This window comes from Nycticebus coucang, chromosome 4 (genome assembly GCF_027406575.1).
Source record: "Nycticebus coucang isolate mNycCou1 chromosome 4, mNycCou1.pri, whole genome shotgun sequence".
Lineage (NCBI taxonomy): Eukaryota > Metazoa > Chordata > Mammalia > Primates > Lorisidae > Nycticebus > Nycticebus coucang.
In genome coordinates, this window is record NC_069783.1 from 118,657,622 (window position 1) to 118,675,347 (window position 17,726).

At 47.0% G+C, this 17,726-nt stretch overlaps 1 pseudogene; it reads left to right on the forward strand.

Moving 5' to 3' along the window:
* Positions 1 to 258: 258 nt before the first annotated feature.
* Positions 259 to 356, forward strand: LOC128585218 (uncharacterized; annotated as a pseudogene).
* The last annotated feature ends 17,370 nt before the right edge of the window (positions 357 to 17,726 follow it).

The following is a 17,726-nucleotide window of genomic DNA, read 5'->3' on the forward strand; positions in this document are numbered from 1 at the left end:
ATTCTGGCTTCTAAGGCACAACACCTGCTCCCACAACAAGTTTCTTCTGCTCAAAGCTTCTCATTGCATTTCACATTTTCTATAAGAAGAGAGGATTCTGTTCTGTGGTGGTAGACAGGGATATAGAATAGAGTAACAGTTCTGGAATTTAAATCCACCTAGGAACTGTGTGAGTTTGGACAATTAATCTAGCTCTTCAAATTTCGTGTCTTCCCACCTAGGAAGGAGGGTCACCTACCTCCTGGGGTCATTGGGAAGATTAAGAAAGATATTGTACGGCTACACACAGCAGTTGCTTGGTAGTGCATGCGATCTGTTGCTTGTACAAGTTGCTCCAAGTGACTTTGGAGACATTCTTTTCTGATACATGTTCATGAGTTAGACCTTGTGCTGTCCCCAATCTAGGCTCCAGACAGATATGTGTGGTGCCTTTGGAAAGCCCGGGCACTGTGGCCAGATTCACATTGAATCAAGTCATCAAGTCCATCTGCACCAAACTACAGAAGAAGGAAGAAGTGACTGAGGTCCAACGCAGAGCCAAGTTCAAGTTCACATCTTCAAGAAGTGGAGCTTTACCAAGTTTAATGCAGATGAATTTGAAGACATGGTGGCTGAGAAGTGGCTTATCCCTGATGGCTGTGAGGTCAAATACATCCCTAATTGTGGCCTCCTGGATAAGTGGTGAGCCCTGCACTTATGAGGACTTCCACTGTGCTGAATAGATAAAATTCAGAATAAAAGAATAAATCATACTTCCTGTCCACTTAAAAAAAAAAAGAATGATATTATTTGCCAAATTAATTGTTAAGGTTAACATAATAACCTTTTCGAAGGCCTTGTCTCTCAATACTTTCATAGTGTGAGGTACCAGGGTTTACAATTTCACCATATGAATTTTGTGAAGACACAATCCGGCTCTAGAAATACCTACATTTAAATTATCCTTGAGACACCCCCAAATCACATTAACAGAAAGCTGTCTTTCCAAAGTGTAATCACCCTTCTGAAACATTATCCGAAATGAGCTAATTCCATCCTCAAGAGGGGGGATCCTTCCAGAGCAAGAGCTGGCAAACTGTCCAGTTGGCCCAAGCTGGCCTGCTGCCTCCTTTTCTATGGCCTGTGAGCTGAGAATAGTTTTCACATTTTTTTAAATTGTTGGAAACAAATCAAAAGAAGAATAGTATTTCATGAAATGTAAAAATTACATGAAATTTAACAGTCCGAGTCTGTAAGTAAATTTCTATTTCAATACAGTCACAGCCATTAGTTTATGCTTTAATCTACGGTTGTTTTGCTGTGATAAGTAGCCATGTCAGACTACACAGCCCCTCAAAGCCTAAAATACTGACTATCTGGCCTTTTGCAGAATGTCTACAGACCCCTACTTTAGAGAATCACCACAGGCACTAATTCAAACTGCATATCTTCAAGATCTCTATGAAGAAATTCTGATTTAGGAGCTTTGCATTGAGGTCCGGAATTAAGGCTTTTACTGGGCAACTTTCCTATTTAGAAGGGACTGTTTCACAATCCCACAGGAGTCAGATGTATCCATCAGAAATCTAATTTATGAATCCAGGAGGAATCCTACAACTGCAAAGGCAGTTTCATGAGTCCCCTGACCAAGGAATCTTCTTCTTTAGAAAAACATAATGGGGAAGTAGAATCCATTTAGCAAGCTGAAGTTATCCAGTAACCACACACTCAGGCCAAGGATTGGAGTGGGTGTTTAAAAGAGCCATGGTTTCTGAATGATAACTTGAATCATCATCTTCACTTGGAGATGGCCTTAAGTCCAAGAAAAAGTTCCTAAGAAGTGTATTTAAATATAATTGGCTTCCTTTGAAACCTTATTTTATTTTATTCATTTAAAAACATTCCTCTGGCCTAGTGCAGTGGTTTGTGCCTATAATCTCATCACTTTGGGTGTTTAAGGCAGAAGGACCACTTGAGACCAAGAGACCAAGAGACCAAGAGACCAAGAGACTGCCTTAAGACCAGTCTGGACAACACAGTGAGACTGAACTGCTACAAAATTTTTTTTTTAAATTTAGTTGGGCTTGGTGGTGGACACTTTAGTCCAAGCTACTTGGGAGGCTAAGACAGGCTTAAGCCCAGGAGTTTGAGGTTGCAGTGAGCTGTGATGATGCCACCACATTGCACCCAAGCAACAGAGCAAGACTCTGTCTTAAAAATAAAAATTTATCTGAAAAGGGGTCCATAGACTTTAGGGTTCAAGATCAGAGCTAGACCTCATCTCTAAAAAATAGCTGGATGTTCTGGTAGGTGCCTGTAGTCCCAGTTACTCAGGAGGCTGAGGCAAGAGAATTGCTTAAGCCCTGGAGTTTAAGGTTGCTGTGAGCTGTGACGCCATGGCACTCTACCAAGGGTGACAAAGTGAGACTCTGTCTCAAAACAAAACAAAAAAACACTATCAAACAGGTTGAAGGCTCAAAAAATTTTAAGTAGCTCCAAGATTAAATGAACATTTCTTCCCTTAAACCAGTGGTTCTCAACCTGTGGGTCGCAACCCACAGGAACTGTATTAAAGGGTTACGGCATTAGGAAGGTTGAGAACCACTACCTCACACAGAAACTAAAAAGCAATGAACTCTATGAGTGTGGGGTTTACACACACATCAGTAAACAAAGCAAGACTTACAGTAGACACTTATGGAATAAATAAATGAACTCAGCCCAATCTTTCTGTAGTTATCGGAATGTCATGTACTTATTCTCCCTCTCCATCTTGGGCCAGGCAAACATTTCTCAAGTTTCTTCTGTAATCAATGTGCTTTCCTCCAAGATGCACTGATGACAGAGAAGGAGAGACTGCTGCTTTATCTTTCCTGACGTTTGGCTGAACACTTATGCTTAATCCCTAAAACATCCCTCTACTGGTACCTGGTAAACTCCAAGTTGTCATCCATGTCTCAGCTCTAATGACACCTCTTCAAGGCCACCTTCCCAGACCATCCAAATACCCAGGCTAGTCTTTAAATTCTCATGGCTACATCAGGCTCCAGTGAGATGGTGAATGAGTCTGAGTTTTTTTTTACCTGGAATGTCAGTCTTTCCTTTGAGAGAAGTTCTCCCAATATGTATATGGTTTCTTGCTTAAGGACTATCTTTGTTTACAGACTAGAAACCCCATCAAGGCAGAAATGTATGTTTTCAGGGCATCTCTGTTTTTCTATCAAACAGGTTGAAGTCTCAAAAATTAAATTTAGCATAATGCTCGGCACAGGGAGGGAGGGTTTCAGTAGACAGGTGCTGGATGAATGGCTGGGTGGGTAGGTGGATGGATATCAGTTAATGATCCAGGGAATGTAGAAGGGGCATATGGAGAAGGAATGATGGATTCAGGTGGAGAACACTGCCTTCAAAGGCATGAGTGATATGTCTAAGTAGAGACACCTAGTAGGTCTGCAGGCTGGAGCTCCATAGAAGGGTCTGCCCAAATAGGGACCAATGGTAAAGCCAATAATTTGATTATGAAGGAGATATGGTATGTGGGGAACATGTATACTTAGAAGAAAGGGGGGCTCAGAAATGGTGTGGATTTAAGGATGAGCGAAATAAGAGAAAACCTACAAGTGCATTGAGTAGGGAGGTGGCCAGAGATGTAGGTAGAGAAACAGAGGGAACATGGGAAAGAAAGCAGTTTCAAGAGCACGTGATCAACACCACCAACAGAGGCCTGGAGAATCCAAGAAGATGAGGCCATGATCTTGTGCAATTTCAGCCTACTGTTGGACACCACAGCAATAGATATACTAATAAGAAATTTATCCTCAGCTCCCTATGATCTCTTGGAATATACTTAATTGGATTTGATCTTGGAGCAGCAACTTTGATTTTTTTTTTTTTTTAGACAGAGTCTCACTACATCACCCTTGGTGGGGTGCTGTGGTGTCACAGCTCACAGCAACCTCCAAATCTTGGGCTCAAGTGATTCTCTTGCTTCAGCCTCCCGAGTAGCTGGGACTACAGGCACCCATCACAATGCCCAGATATTTTTTGTTGTTGCAGTTGTCATTGTCATTTAACAGGCCCAGTCCAGGCTCAAACCCTCCTGCCTCAGTGTATGTGGTCAGTGCCTTACTCACTGAGCTACGGGCAACAAGCCACAACTTTGACATTTTTTAGGGGAGAGGCACAGCCACTCAGGTACTTTGAAAATGTGATGAAAACCATGGGCCATCTCTTCAGACAAATGCACATCTGCACATCATCAGCAAACTATGTAAAATTTCAGAGGACCATGTGTCTACTAAAGCTGGAGAGTCCAATTAAGAAATCTAATCACCCAAATTTTAGGCCAGGAGTTCCAATTTCTTCTTTTTTACTCTTTTTAAAACCTCTTTTGACTAAAAAAGTAGAAAATATTAGTTTTCTTTTTTCCTCCTTAAAATGACATACGAACAGCATTATAAATAGCCTGTGGGGACTACCAGTATCTGCAAATGTTGTAGATGCTGTTTGGAATCCCTTTGGGAGATTTTTAAAAATACTAAGTTAGGCCTCAAACTCTAATTCAGCCAGTCAGAGGTGTAGCACTGACTCGGGGGACATTTTCAGGCTTCCCAGGTGAGTCTAACATGCAGTCTGGTTAAGCATGCCAGTTCCAAATGAAAGGTTGCCATGGACACGGGATGGCAGTCGGAGACAGTACACCTGTTTGATTTTTAGCATCACTGCATGTGTTTTGATTCACAGTCAAAATTTTCATCCTCCTTTTTGTTTACTGGGTTGACCTTGTGTTTATGAAACGTGGAGTTCTCTGTCCTTGGGATGGCATTGAGCCCCGAGATCAGGGCTTAACCCTTCTGTGGCTCCATTTCCTCGTCCGTGCCCATGAGTTAGTCTGCCAGCCTCCTGCCGCCTTGAACTGGTGCAAGCACCAGCAATAAATAAATAAAAGCAGAGACAAGAAGCTATGTACTTTGGGGCTCCTGGTTCTACCTGATGTCATTGGACACAGGTTTGTTTTTCTTTAAAGTCTGTTTCTTTTGAACTGGGCTGCCACAGTCTATAAAATTTTAATGCATGGATTTCCCATTGTTCAGGTGTCCATGGGGGCACCAGCCTTCCTGTTACGACATGGTGTGCCGACCAGGAAAGAAGCTGGCTGGGAGGTCTGGGGGTAGTTGCCTTGTTTCTGGATAGGCATGTGCTTGTGTTCACTTTAGCAGATGGGATTTCAGACCCCATAAATAATAATAATAATAATAATAATAACAGGCAAGCATTGAACTTACTGTTGAGTCCCCAGGCTCAACATTTTACCTGCATTATCCCCCAACAACCCTTTAAAGCAAGAATCATTATCAGCTCTGTTTTAAGAGGAGGGAAGTGATGGCTCCAAGAGCTTCAGCGCTTTCTGGGTTACACAGTTCCTAAGTAAATTGGAAGCACTGGGTGAATGGGGTGCCTGGGACAGAACAATCTGCCTCCAAAATCTCCTCTCTTTTTTTTAAGAAATTGTAAAAGAATTTTGGGGGGGTTCTTTCCCAAAAGTATGTGCTTTGGGGGGTTAATTTTATTTCTGAGCACACACACACACCCCCATTGCTACCTTGGTATTTGTGTGTTGGGTGTATTTTTATAAAGGTTACTGACCTCAAACACAAATTGGCTGCCCCTAGAGCCGGCCCAGACTGCCTCTCTCTCCCTGGGGTTTTGTTCCTGCCCGCTCTCCTTAGCTACCAGGCCTTGTTCGACAGGGACAAAACAAACAGGGTCTGTCGGGGAGAATTGGCCTCTTCAACAACACAATGAGAAGCCAATTACTCCAATAATTCAGACTTGGATGTTAAAACACTCACAACACAACCCCAACGTTTACCTAAATTATCTGGGTAATTGCGTCCATTTTCAGCTTGGATTAGGGTTCTGCAAATCCTGGGACTTCAAAATGAAAAATAACAAGATTGTCATTTAGGCCAAAGCGGGGAGGGAAGCTGGGCACTAGGACATAGGTGTAGGAGGGGTTCAGAAGGGGAGGCTCAAATTTTGTGATCAAGTCCTGCATTGGAAGGGCAACCTGAGGCAAATCACTTACATTCTCCCAAGCCTCAGTTTCAGAGCTGACCCTCAGGGTGAAAGCCGTTATCTGGAATTGGAAAAGATGAAAGAAGGGAGAAAGGAAAGGGAAAGAGAGAGAGAGAGGAGAGAAAATTATTATAGCTTCTTTTGTGTGCACCGAATTGCTACAAACATTAGAGAGGAGTCAACGTGAACTTATGTCTCCTCCATTCAGCCTTAAAGGAAAACAAATTGCAGAAGAAGCCATTCATGGGAGCCTCTGCTTTTGTCTTTCAGCTTCAGTCATTGTGCTTTTACTTCACTGTAAGTGGAATCTAAAACAAAGCTGATTTCACCTTGAGCCTACAGCAACCACCACCATTCACTTTCTTTTGATTCCCACAATCTGTTATTTTTAACCTTTGGCCCAGTCATTTTAAAACCTAGACATTGAGCAACCAGTGCCTTTTCTCCAAGATCCAGTGTTCCCTGCCCTGGGGCTGCAGAGACCTTTTGTGACTATACAGGCTTTTTATTGAGAACTTACTAAGTGCTGGGTGTCATATCCACTGTCTTTTTCATTTCAAAGCAAATTTCAGATTCTTATTTTACTTTATTTTAGAGACAAGGTCTCATCCTGTTGCCCAATGGTCTGATCGTAGCTTGCTGCAATCCCAAACTCCTGGGCTTAGGGAATCCTCCTGCCTCAGCCTCCTGAGTAGCTGGGACTACAGGTGAACACCACCATACCTAGCTAAATTTTCTTTTCTTTTTTTTTTTAAGACAGAGTCTCACTATGTCACCCTGGGTAGAGTGCCATGGTGTCATAGCTCACAGCAACCTCAAATTCTTGGGCTCAAGCAATTCTCTTGCCTCAGCCTCCCAAGCAGCTGGGACTACAGGCACCCATTTTCTTCTTTTAGGGAGAGGAGTTCTCTCCTTGGCTCAGGCTGGTCTCTAACCTGTGAGCTCAGGCAATCCACATACCTTGGCCTCCCAGAGTGCTAGAATTACAGGTGTGAGCCACTGCACCTGACCTTAAATTTTCTTATTTTTGTAGAAACAGGGTCTCACTCTGTTGCCCAGGCTGGCCTCAAAGTCCTGGGCTCAATGGATTCTTCAGCTTCGGGCCTCCCAAAGTGCTAGAATTATAGGAGTGAACCACCACTCCCGGCCAACTTTTAAATTCTTTTCTTTGTTTTTTTTTTGAGACAGAGCCTCACTATGTCGCCCTCGGTAGAGTGCTATGGCATCACAGCTCACAGCACCTCCAACTCTTGGGCTTAAGTGATTCTCTTGCCTCAGCCCCCCAAGTAGCTGGGACTACAGGCACCTGCCACAATGCCCAGCTGTTTTTTTTTTTTGTTGTTGTAGTTGTCATTGTTTGGCAGGCCCAGGCTGGGTTTGAACCCGCCAGCTCTGGTGTATGTGGCTGGTGCCCTAGCCGCTGAGCTATAGGCACCAAGCCCCAACTTTTAAATTCTTATTCTTAATCTCATTCAGCACCTTGGGAACCTAGTCTTCAGGCAACTGGGCCTCTAGTCTGCATTTTTTGGGGGAGGAGGAATTCCCTCACATTGTAAGAGTAACTGGCTCCAGGTATTTTTGTGTTTTGTTGTAGTTTTCTGTTTTGAGAAACAGGTATAATAACTAACCTGTCCTTTTGTTCAGGGGTGGGCATTCTTTTTCTGCAAAAGGACAGTAAGTACATACAAGTTTTTGAGTAATGCAGTCCCTGTTGAAACAAGACCATATGTATTAATAAATAAGCGAGCATGGCTGGGATCCAAGAAAGCTTTATTTATGAAAAAGCTAAAATTTGCATATCATGTAATTTTCACACATTATTAAGTATTCTTCTTTTTCTTCTTTTTTGTTTGAGACAGAGTCTCACTTTGTCACCCTCGGTAGAGTGCTGTGGTGTCACAGCTCACAGCAACCTCAAACTCTTGGGCTCAAGAGATTCTCTTGCCTCAGCCTCCCAAGTAGCTGGGTCTACAGGCGCCCGCCACAACACCTGGCTATTTTTTGTTGCTGTTGTAGTTGTCATTATTGTTTGGCAGGCCTGGGCCGCGTTCGGACCTGCCAACCCCAGTGTATGTTGCCGGCACCCTAACCAGTGAACTATGGGCACTGAGCCTATTATTCTTTTTTTGATGTTTTGCTTTTATGCCCAACCATTCAAAAAAGTAAAAACCTTTCTTGTTTCACAGGCCCTCTGAAAACAGGTGACAGGCTGTGCTTGGCCTCCAGGCCACCATTTGGTGATGCGATGCCTTCCTTCAGCATCCAGGCCTCAGGATAGCTGGAGTGAAAAGTTCCAGATGACCTAAGATCTTTAAACAGAGGAAACTCAGTTAATTAGACCTTGAGGGCAACCTTGATCACTAGCACACAATTGTGCAATAAGCTTCATTAACTGTCATTTACAAGGCCTCTGGATAACACTACAGTGAATAAGACTCACAAAGTCCAAGCCCCTGCCCTCTGGTTGCTTCCTCTCCCTTAGGGGGAACATACACTAAGTATTTCATTACACCATCTGTTGCCTAATTAAAATTACTATCTGCTCAGTGGAAGGTGTTAGGGGATTGATCTGGGAGGTTAGAAAAGGATCTAGGGAAAACACAGCATTGATGTCCATGCGGAAGTGAACCCAAAGAGAAAAAGGTGAGGAAGGGATCAGACTAAGGCAGTGGTTTTCAACCAGGGGCGATGTTTTCCCTACCTGTTAGTCCTCAGGATACTTGGCAATGCCTGGAGACATTCCTTATTGTCACCTCTAGAGGACAGGATGCTGCTACAATCTAGTAGGTGGGGGCCAGAGGCCCTGCTAAGACCCTACAATGCCCAGGACAGTCCCCACACAACAGAGAATTATCTGGTTTGAAAAACCCTGAGCTGAGGGAACAGCCTAGGCAAAGATGCTGAGGTGGAGAGAAGAAATACGGTGATTTGGCAAAGGAGTTTGGAGAGAGAAATGGAGGACTAGATCAGACGTGTTCTAGAGGCTGGAGAGGGTGAGGCTTGATGGGCCTCTGTGGGCCACCGGAGTAACTGAGAGGTGAAGCTGATGAGGGTTAGTTCTCAGCTGCATGACCACTGGATTTGAGGGGAGGCAGGAGGGGACTTGGGGAGCCCCTTTAAACCAGGATGACCACAGGTGAGTAAGAGAGCAGCAGCATCTGCCGTTGACATAATCATTTGAGACTGCTCTCAGCAAGTATGTGGTGAGGAAGACGACTCATAAAAGAGGGCAGCTAGCTGGCCGGAAGGCTAACCTGGTCTCATTCATTTTGGAGTAACCTTTACCCAGAATCCCTGCTGAATAAATATTGGTTAAATTAAATTGCTGGAGATCCATACCATTGGGGCAAATGAGGAAGCAATTTTCCAGAATACTCAAGAGGAAAGAAAAGCTCCCTAAATGAACTGCCTGAGTTTTAATTTAGGCACATAAGTCCAAACAGGGAAAGGAATAGGAACTCTTGATACAGCAGGTGGTTTGTCCTTTGCTCTTCCCAGCACACCTGCCTGTAGGTATGGAAGAATCATTATTATACTAGTATTGTATGAGGAATTGAGACCTAGAAAAGCAAGCCATTTGGCTACCTAAGGGACACTTAGCAAGTAGATGGCAAAGCCAGGACACCGGTCCGGTTTTCTCCTTCCTTCCTTCCTTCCTTCCTTCCTTCCTTCCTTCCTTCCTTCCTTCCTTCCTTCCTCCCTCCCTCCCTCCTTCCTTCCTTCCTACCGGTCCGGTTTTCTCTTTCTTTCTTTCTTTCTTTCTTTCTTTCTTTCTTTCTTTCTTTCTTTCTTTCTTTCTTTCTTTCTTTCCTTCCTTCCTTCCTTCCTTCCTTCCTTCCTTCCTTCCTTCCTTCCTTCCTTCCTTCCTTCCTTCCTTCCTTCCTTCCTTCCTTCCTTCCTTCCTTCCTTCCTTCCTTCCTTCCTTCCTTCCTTCCTTCCTTCCTTCCTTCCTTCTTTCCTTTCTCTCTCTCTCTCTCTCTCTCTCTTTTTTTTGACAGAGTTTCCTTCTGTTGCCGAGGCTAGAGTGCTCCTGGCATCAGCCTCACTCACAGCAATCTCAAACTCCTAGGCTCAAGCAATCCTCCTGCTTCAGCTTCCCCAGCAGCTGGGACTATAGGCACCCACTACTATGCCTGGCTAATTTTTCTATTTTTAGTGGAGACAGGGTCTTGCTCTTGCTCAGACTGGTCTTGAATTCCTGAGCAGGGATCCTCCTGCCTCAGCCTCTCACAGTGCTAGCATTACAGGCTTGAGCCCCCGCATGTGGCCCCCTTTTCCTTTTTTGGAAACAGGGTCATGATCTACTGCCCAGCCTGGAGTGCAATCCTAGCTTACTGCAGCCTGTAACACGTGGGCTTAAGTCATCTTCCTGCCTTAAAATCCCAAGAAGCTGGGACTACAGGTATGTGACACTATGCCTGGCTATTTTTTTGTTATTTTTTAGAGAGATAAGGGGTAGGGGTTGACTTGCTATGTTGCCCAAGCTTGCCTTGAACTCCTAAGCTCAAGTGATCCTTCTGCCTCAGCCTCTCAAAGATCTAGGATTTACAGGTATAAGCCACCTGAGCTGGGCTCAGTCCCATTTTTTTGCCTCCAAATTCCAGTTCTTTCCCTTGCCACCATATCCCTCTGTACCTTACTTTCAGGAAATGTCCATAAGGCTTGCTTCACTGGAATGCAAGTTCCAGGAGAACAGAGACCAAGCCTCAGCCATGATTTGCATGACTCAACCTTCCAGAAGGGTTGGAAGCGCCTCATGCACTTCCCCGTGGAACCAGCAGATGGCGGCAAATGAACGGCCTACCCAAAGCAGGGGCCACCAGTGGAAGTTCATTTATTTAATGTATCCTCCCTTCCTCCAGCTTGCAAAACAGGTAGCTTGAATCTTTCCCCTGGGAAAAAGTTCTTCCTAGGGGAAAATATGCTGAGTGACTTCAGTTCCCCCTTCCTATTTTGACCTCTCTGCCCTACCTCAGAGACCAGGATGTTTCAAGATATTGGGGAAATAACACCAGGACAACTTTCATGTCAAATAAGAACCAGTGCAGAAATGGCCTGTTTATCAACAAATAGAGAAAAAAGGCACCATGTCCCCAGTTCCCAGGGAGGCAGACACAGGGCTGTCACCCAACACTGGCTTAGACATCTGTACTTGTTTTGGGTTTTGTCTCCTAGAAAGGCTTTTTGGAGGGGGTTGGGAGTTTGTAATGAAGTAGAGGTTGATGGGGAATTTGTTGGTGGTGGCTGAAATGGAGTGTTGGGGGGCAGAATGGGGGCATTGGAGACATGTAGGTACCCTCAGCTCACAATGTCATCTCGTCTGAAATCAATCTTGCATTGATGCCAGGAACAAGCCCATCCTAAATGGCCAAGTGTGATCCGGAGGGATTTATTTAGACAGGGCCTAAAGGTGATGAGGGGCTTCCCTGGGATCCACTCCCTTTTGCCTTGACCTTTCTGCACCATTCATAATGTTCTTTCATGTTTGTGAATTTTCATGTGCTGTTGGCATATTTGCCTGAATCAAAAGAGAAAGAGACTCAGGAGGGGAAAATGACAGGGAGAAACTATATCCACTGTAACCACTATAACCTCTGCCTTCCAAATTAGTGGGATCCTTGGGCATGTTTAGACTCCCCTACACATGTGTTTTGGGTAGGTGCCTACTTTGTTCTAGGCTTTGTCAGGAAATAAAGGGACTTCTCTGCACTGAAAGAGGTCCTGGCCTTTCCCTTGTTAAGGCTTGCTTTCAGGAAAAGGCTCAGGTGATCCTTAGGCCTCAACCTATTCCCCCCTAACCCACACACACCTGTCTTACAAAGTGCAAGCCCCTGTTTCACCAGGTATGGCTTTAAGGAAAGAACAAAGTCTTTCTAAAAATCCAAACAAAGATGAAACCTGCTTGTATCATCACATCCCTATGATGGATTTGGAGGTGAAAGGTGAGCGGTGTAGAGGTTAGAGAACCCTCAACATGGACCCCAATAGTCTCTCCAGGAAGAGGAGCCCCCTGCAGATCTTTTTATCCTTGATCCTGAGGTGGGAGACATCTAGAAACAAAGTCATTTTGATTTCCGAAAAGAGTTTTCTTTTTTTATCTGTGATAGAACGAGGGTGACCATAAGCAATAGAAAACTGGCACAGAATCCATTGGAGGTAATAACGACTGTTCATAATCATTGAATTGATAAGTGAATATCATCAATTAATCAACAAATTATACAATGCCTGAGGCCCGTGGAAGGTCTGTAGGCTTAGCTGAAAAATAAGCAAACAAGGCTCGGTGCCTGTAGCTCAAGCAACTAAAGCATCAGCCACATACACCAGAGCTGGTGGGTTTGCATCCAGCCCGGGCCTGCCAAACAACAATGACAACTACAACCAAAAACTAGCCAGGCGCTGTGGTGGGTGCCTGTAGTCCCAGCTACTTGGGAGGCTGAGGCAAGTGCATCTCTTAAGCCCAAGAGTTGGAGGTTGCTGTGAGCTGTGATGGCACAGCACTCTACCCAGGGAAACAGCTTGAGGCTCTGTCTAAAAAAATAAATAAATACATAAATAAATAAATAAAAGCAAACAGTGTTCCTCCCTGAAGGGGGTGAGGCAAAGTTACTAAAGTTAAATGCTACCTAGCCAAAAGAATCCCCCAGGGCCACCCAAATGTTTCTCCATCCGCATTTCTTTTTTTTTTTTTTTTTTGTAGAGACAGAGTCTCACTTTATGGCCCTCAGTAGAGTGCCGTGGCCTCACACAGCTCACAGCAACCTCCAACTCCTGGGCTTAAGTGATTCTCTTGCCTCAGCCTCCCGAGTAGCTGGGACTACAGGCGCCCGCCACAACGCCCTGCTATTTTTTTGGTTGCAGTTCAGCCGGGGCTGGGTTTGAACCCGCCACCCTCGGTATATGGGGCCGGCACCTTACTGACTGAGCCACAGGCGCCGCCCTCCATCCGCATTTCTTATAGTCCCCAGAGCAGTCAGTGGGTGTTAATTTGGCTGGGCTCACACATCTCTGAGAACCTGGGACAACTGTAGGGTCCCCTAAAAAAATATGCACAATAACAAACATTTGTATACAATTTCTGGGGACTCACTGAAAATCATAAGCCCTGTGAGGAAACTTGGGAATGCCCTGTCTGATAAATAATGCCAGTCTTTGGAGTGTGGGCACCAGAGGAAGGCCGGGTGCTGGTCGCGGTCATGGGTGCATCATTTGACAGACACACTGTTAGTGCTGATCCTTCCAACAAGCTCACATTGCAGCTCTGTACCTGGGTTGGAAGGAGCAAGGGTGACTAAAGTAACACCTTAGGGACAACTGGCACTACAGCATTAGAGAAGGGACTCCCGGTCCCTGCAAAAAACAAAACAAAACAAAACAAAAAGTTACGTCATAGTTGCATGTGCTGGGGACTGGGGTGGACGACAACGGGCAAAAGTGGCAGGAAAAAGTTTCTTGCCCCAGTGTCAGTTTCATGCCTGTGGTGGCCTTGACTCTTTGAGAACCTGGGGGAGGAGGAGCAAGGGGCTCACCTTCCTGGACGGGTGTCTAGGCTGTACTGGCCAGGGGAAGCAATTTCCCAGCCCGAAACCAGAGCTGGAGTCATTAGCTGGAAACCGAAGTGGCTCCCTGGGATCGCATTTCAAAAGCTCCAATAGACTGGTGGACTGGGAGCTTTGGGCTTACAGTGTGGATAGGCTTGGACAGTGCCCATCCAGGTTCCTCCGAATGGTTGCACTTCCCGCCCCACCCACCTCACTTTTGCCCCTCATTTCCCAGACTGCACAGAGCTGTGAGGTGCAGGATGCAAAGGCCCCCCAGTCTTCATCCTAACTCTCAGCAGAAAGCACCTTGTTTTGGGGGTGCAAGGCACTTCTCTTTACCCCTGCCCAGTATGCAGCCAAACTCAGGCCCTAACTCTCCAGGTGCCTGGGGCCTACAGTTGCCCAGGCTGTGGGGACCTGGGCTGCCCTGCCCCATAATCTGGCACTGCTCTTCCTTCGAGGGGCCCTTAGCACCTCTTTGCCGACTTCTCATTAGAATGAATCCTTCCATTAGCTGAGCCCTCGGAGTCAGCTGGGGCCAAAAGGTTAGAGATTAGAGAGCAGGAAAAAAAGCTAAATTTGAGGAGGTTCCTGGAATCTAGGCAATGTGGAACTAGGAAAAGCAAATGAACTTTGTGCCCATGGACTCCCTTCCTGCAGCCCCCAGACTGTGTGGCCCAGTGGTAGATAGAGCACAGCAAATGCTGGGAACGCCAGGGGAGGATCTGAGGCCAGTGGAGGGAAGTCTGAGACACCCAGCTAGAGTCTCGTTCCCCAACCCTAGAGGAAAGAGAAACCTTGGAGTGGTCACCCTGCCCCTGCTGGCCTTGGCAATTCCCTCTTTTGTGCTGGGCTTCCCTTCCTGCTTAGGTATGGAGAACCCTGTATTTGGTTCAGTGCCCCTTCCCCAGACATTTTGAAATTGGGTTTCTGTCCCCAGCCAATCTCTCTCTTCATTTGCCTGGGGAGAAATGTCCCACACTCTCAGTCTTAGCTCCCATGAGCGTTTCAGACACAGAGAACAGAGACATTACAAGACAGATTCATACAAAAACTAAAATGTTCTCCAATGAAAACCGTGGGAGACATACTCCCAATTCCACAACAGACTCATAGATTCCTCTAGCTCCAGAAGAAATTCATCCCAGATACTCGCACCTCCACCTGAATCAGGAAGGGGAATAAAAATAGATTCTGGAACCCCCTTCTATTCAAACTTCTGGCTCCATAATTTTCCAGGGGGTGGGGACTAAGGTAAGTAACTGTTTCATACCTTGGTTTTTTCCTTTGTAAAACATAAAAATTATAAACAACTGAAAGGGTTAATTGTGAGGGCTAAAGTAGGTCACTTCTGTGGCCTGCTTAACGGACCTGGCACGTGCTCCTGGCCCTGACAAGCCAGCTATTTTTATTGTTGTTGCTACATGTACTTTGAACATGGACATCTGCAACATATACTTCTTGATTATACACATCTTGATTATAAAACAACCAGATGCATCTACATCAGGAACTGTCTTGGACATGAAGAGACATGGAAGAGACGTCTACAGATGGAGCACCAGAAGTCCACACAAGCACACACACATACCTTCTAACACCTGCAGCTCCTGGCCCCAGAGTGCAAACACCCCAAAGAGCTACCCATAGGTATGAACATATATGGCCGCATATATAAGACCCCAGGTAGCCTCTCCAAGCCCGGTAGCTACACCGGGACAGCCACTCTCTTGGTCTGTTGTGGTGAGGTCAAATTTGGAAATCAGCCGGACAGAAAGCACGCAGACATGAAGCATTTCAAGCCTCTTGCAGCCGTCTACTGGCTTAAGGGAAAGTTCAGAACCCGGGTTTTCCCTCATGGATGGAAATTTTTAGAGGGCCTACAGGTCGAGAACTGTCCTCACAAAGAAAGGGTGGGTCCCAGGACAGCGCAGATCAGAGAGAGGCCTTAGGCGCGCACACACACCCGCCTGCACACACCCTGCTCCTTCGGGGATGCCCAGACCTCAGGAGGAGGGAGTGCTGGGTCGTGACCCCTGCCTCTGCCCGAGCGCGCCCTTCGGCCCCTGCAATTAGCGCCGGGAGGTCAGCAGGAACCCGGACGCCTTTACCCGCGGCTCAAAGCACAGCAAAAGGCGACCCCACCCCCGCCCCTCCGCAGGTCTCAGACGCCAGGGCGCAGCCAGGCTTGGAGCCGACTCTCCCGACAGGCAGGGGCCGGAGGCCTCCAGCAGGCACTCGCATTTGTCACCTTAAATCTACAAATCATGAAGTCGCTGGGCCCTGCAGGCTGCAGTAGCTGACCCCAGCCAGGGACCGTATAGTTTGCTGCTCCCACGAGCCGTGGCCTTTGTCCCTGTAGGTTAAAAAACGAAAACTTCCAGTGTTGTAAAGTAGGCAAGAGATCATCCAGGCAAGGGAAGTTGTACCCAGGGTAGAGTTAGAGGTGTGTATGTTAGGAAAAGGAGTATCCTTTCTCTACCCATCATGAATTCAGGTTATTCCTTGCTGGGAGGGTCTACAACAGGGGTCTATAGGAGATTTCTACGTGGAACAGTAAGGTATTTGGCGAGAGAGCTATGCATGAGGGTTCTCTTGCTGAATTTCCAACGTTCTTTGAAAATCCAAAGGAGGGAAGGACTATTTTTCTCCTCTGAGGCGCAAACAGGAATGAAAGTGATACCCAATAAAAAGAGGTCCTCAGCTTCTCCCGACATCTAGGATAGCAGTGAAGATGGAAGGGGAGGGGAGTGCGGGCTGGGGGCCGAAGGACGGCGTCTGGAGGGGTAAAGGTGAAAAGCCCAAGTTCTGGAACCAGGGAGGCGCTGGGGTTCTGAGAGAGCGGCGGTGCCCAGGGCTCATTCGTAGGCCAGACAGATAGGTGGCACTCGAAGCCCGGGAAAAGGGCGAAGGCGCCGGCCCGGAGTGGCCTCCGCGGCGGCCGCCGCCGCCACCATAAAGCCCGCGGCGAGATTGCGACCGGCGCCAGGTGAGTAATAGGCAGCGAAATCCAGGGAGATTGCGAGCGGTTCACCCCCAGTCCATCAGCGCCACAAGAGTTACTCATTAACGTCACTGTATACAAATAAGATGCACAGGAGATTAAAAGAAAAAAGCCAAGCTTGTAGGACAGGCTGGACAAGCGCCTGAGCACTGTCCCCGAATCTAGGGGATGGGGCGGGCTGGGTAAGAGGTGAGCACATCTGAACTGAGAAAAAAACGATTTCTTGCCTCTTTGAGGCTGAGTTATTTTTCTCCCCAGGCGCAACCAGCCAGCTACCACTTTCTCAAGGGCGCAGCAGCGCGAGTTATCTTTGGGCCGAAAATCGGCCCCTTTTCGGCAGCAGCGGCTGTGCGTGAGACGCGGGCCCTGGAGATCTCCTGGCCTTCGGGGAGCTACCGCCCGAGGTCCCCCGGCCTCCGAATTCACCCTCCTCCGGGCTGTCTTCCCTCCCACCCTAGGAGACAGCGCAGGGGAGGCTGTAGGGGTCCCCAAGTGCCGACTGGAGATGGAAAGGACTTTGCCTCCCTCTCCAAAAGGTTTCGACCTGGGTCCCCTTCCAAGTACAGGATGAAGGCGGGGAGGAGGCGTTCTCCTAGCCGGCCATTCAACAGCCCCGAAGGTGACAGGAACGTGGGGCCGGACAGGCGGGCTCCAGGGGCTGGGGGCTGGGGGTAGGCAGCCGCCAGGCAGGCTCCGGCGTGGTCTTCACGTCAAGGCCCCCAGGGCAAGAAAAGGCCCAAGGACTAACCCCGAAGAACCTTCCCAGGCCGCCCCCTCCCCTAGACATACACAGACCTCGGAGGCGAGCCTGGGGGTGGGGGGACCAAAAGACTGACACCGCCTCACCGTTTTTTATTGAAAGTTTCAAAGATAAATTGAACTTCAAAAGGCAACTCCCCAAACTGCCTGGAGCCTGGTTGCAGGAGAGGATGTCAACCTCCAGGGTGACTTTTCCCTTGGAGGAGGTTAAATATGCGCTCTGGGTTTACCTTTCCTTTGCAAGGAAAACTTCCCTCCTCCCTTGCGTGACACAGCTAAGTCTGCGCGGAGCTGGCCGTGCTTCGCACGCACAACTCGGGATAGATGAGGGCGTAGGGGCGCCTCGTAGGGGCGCCTTGGACCAG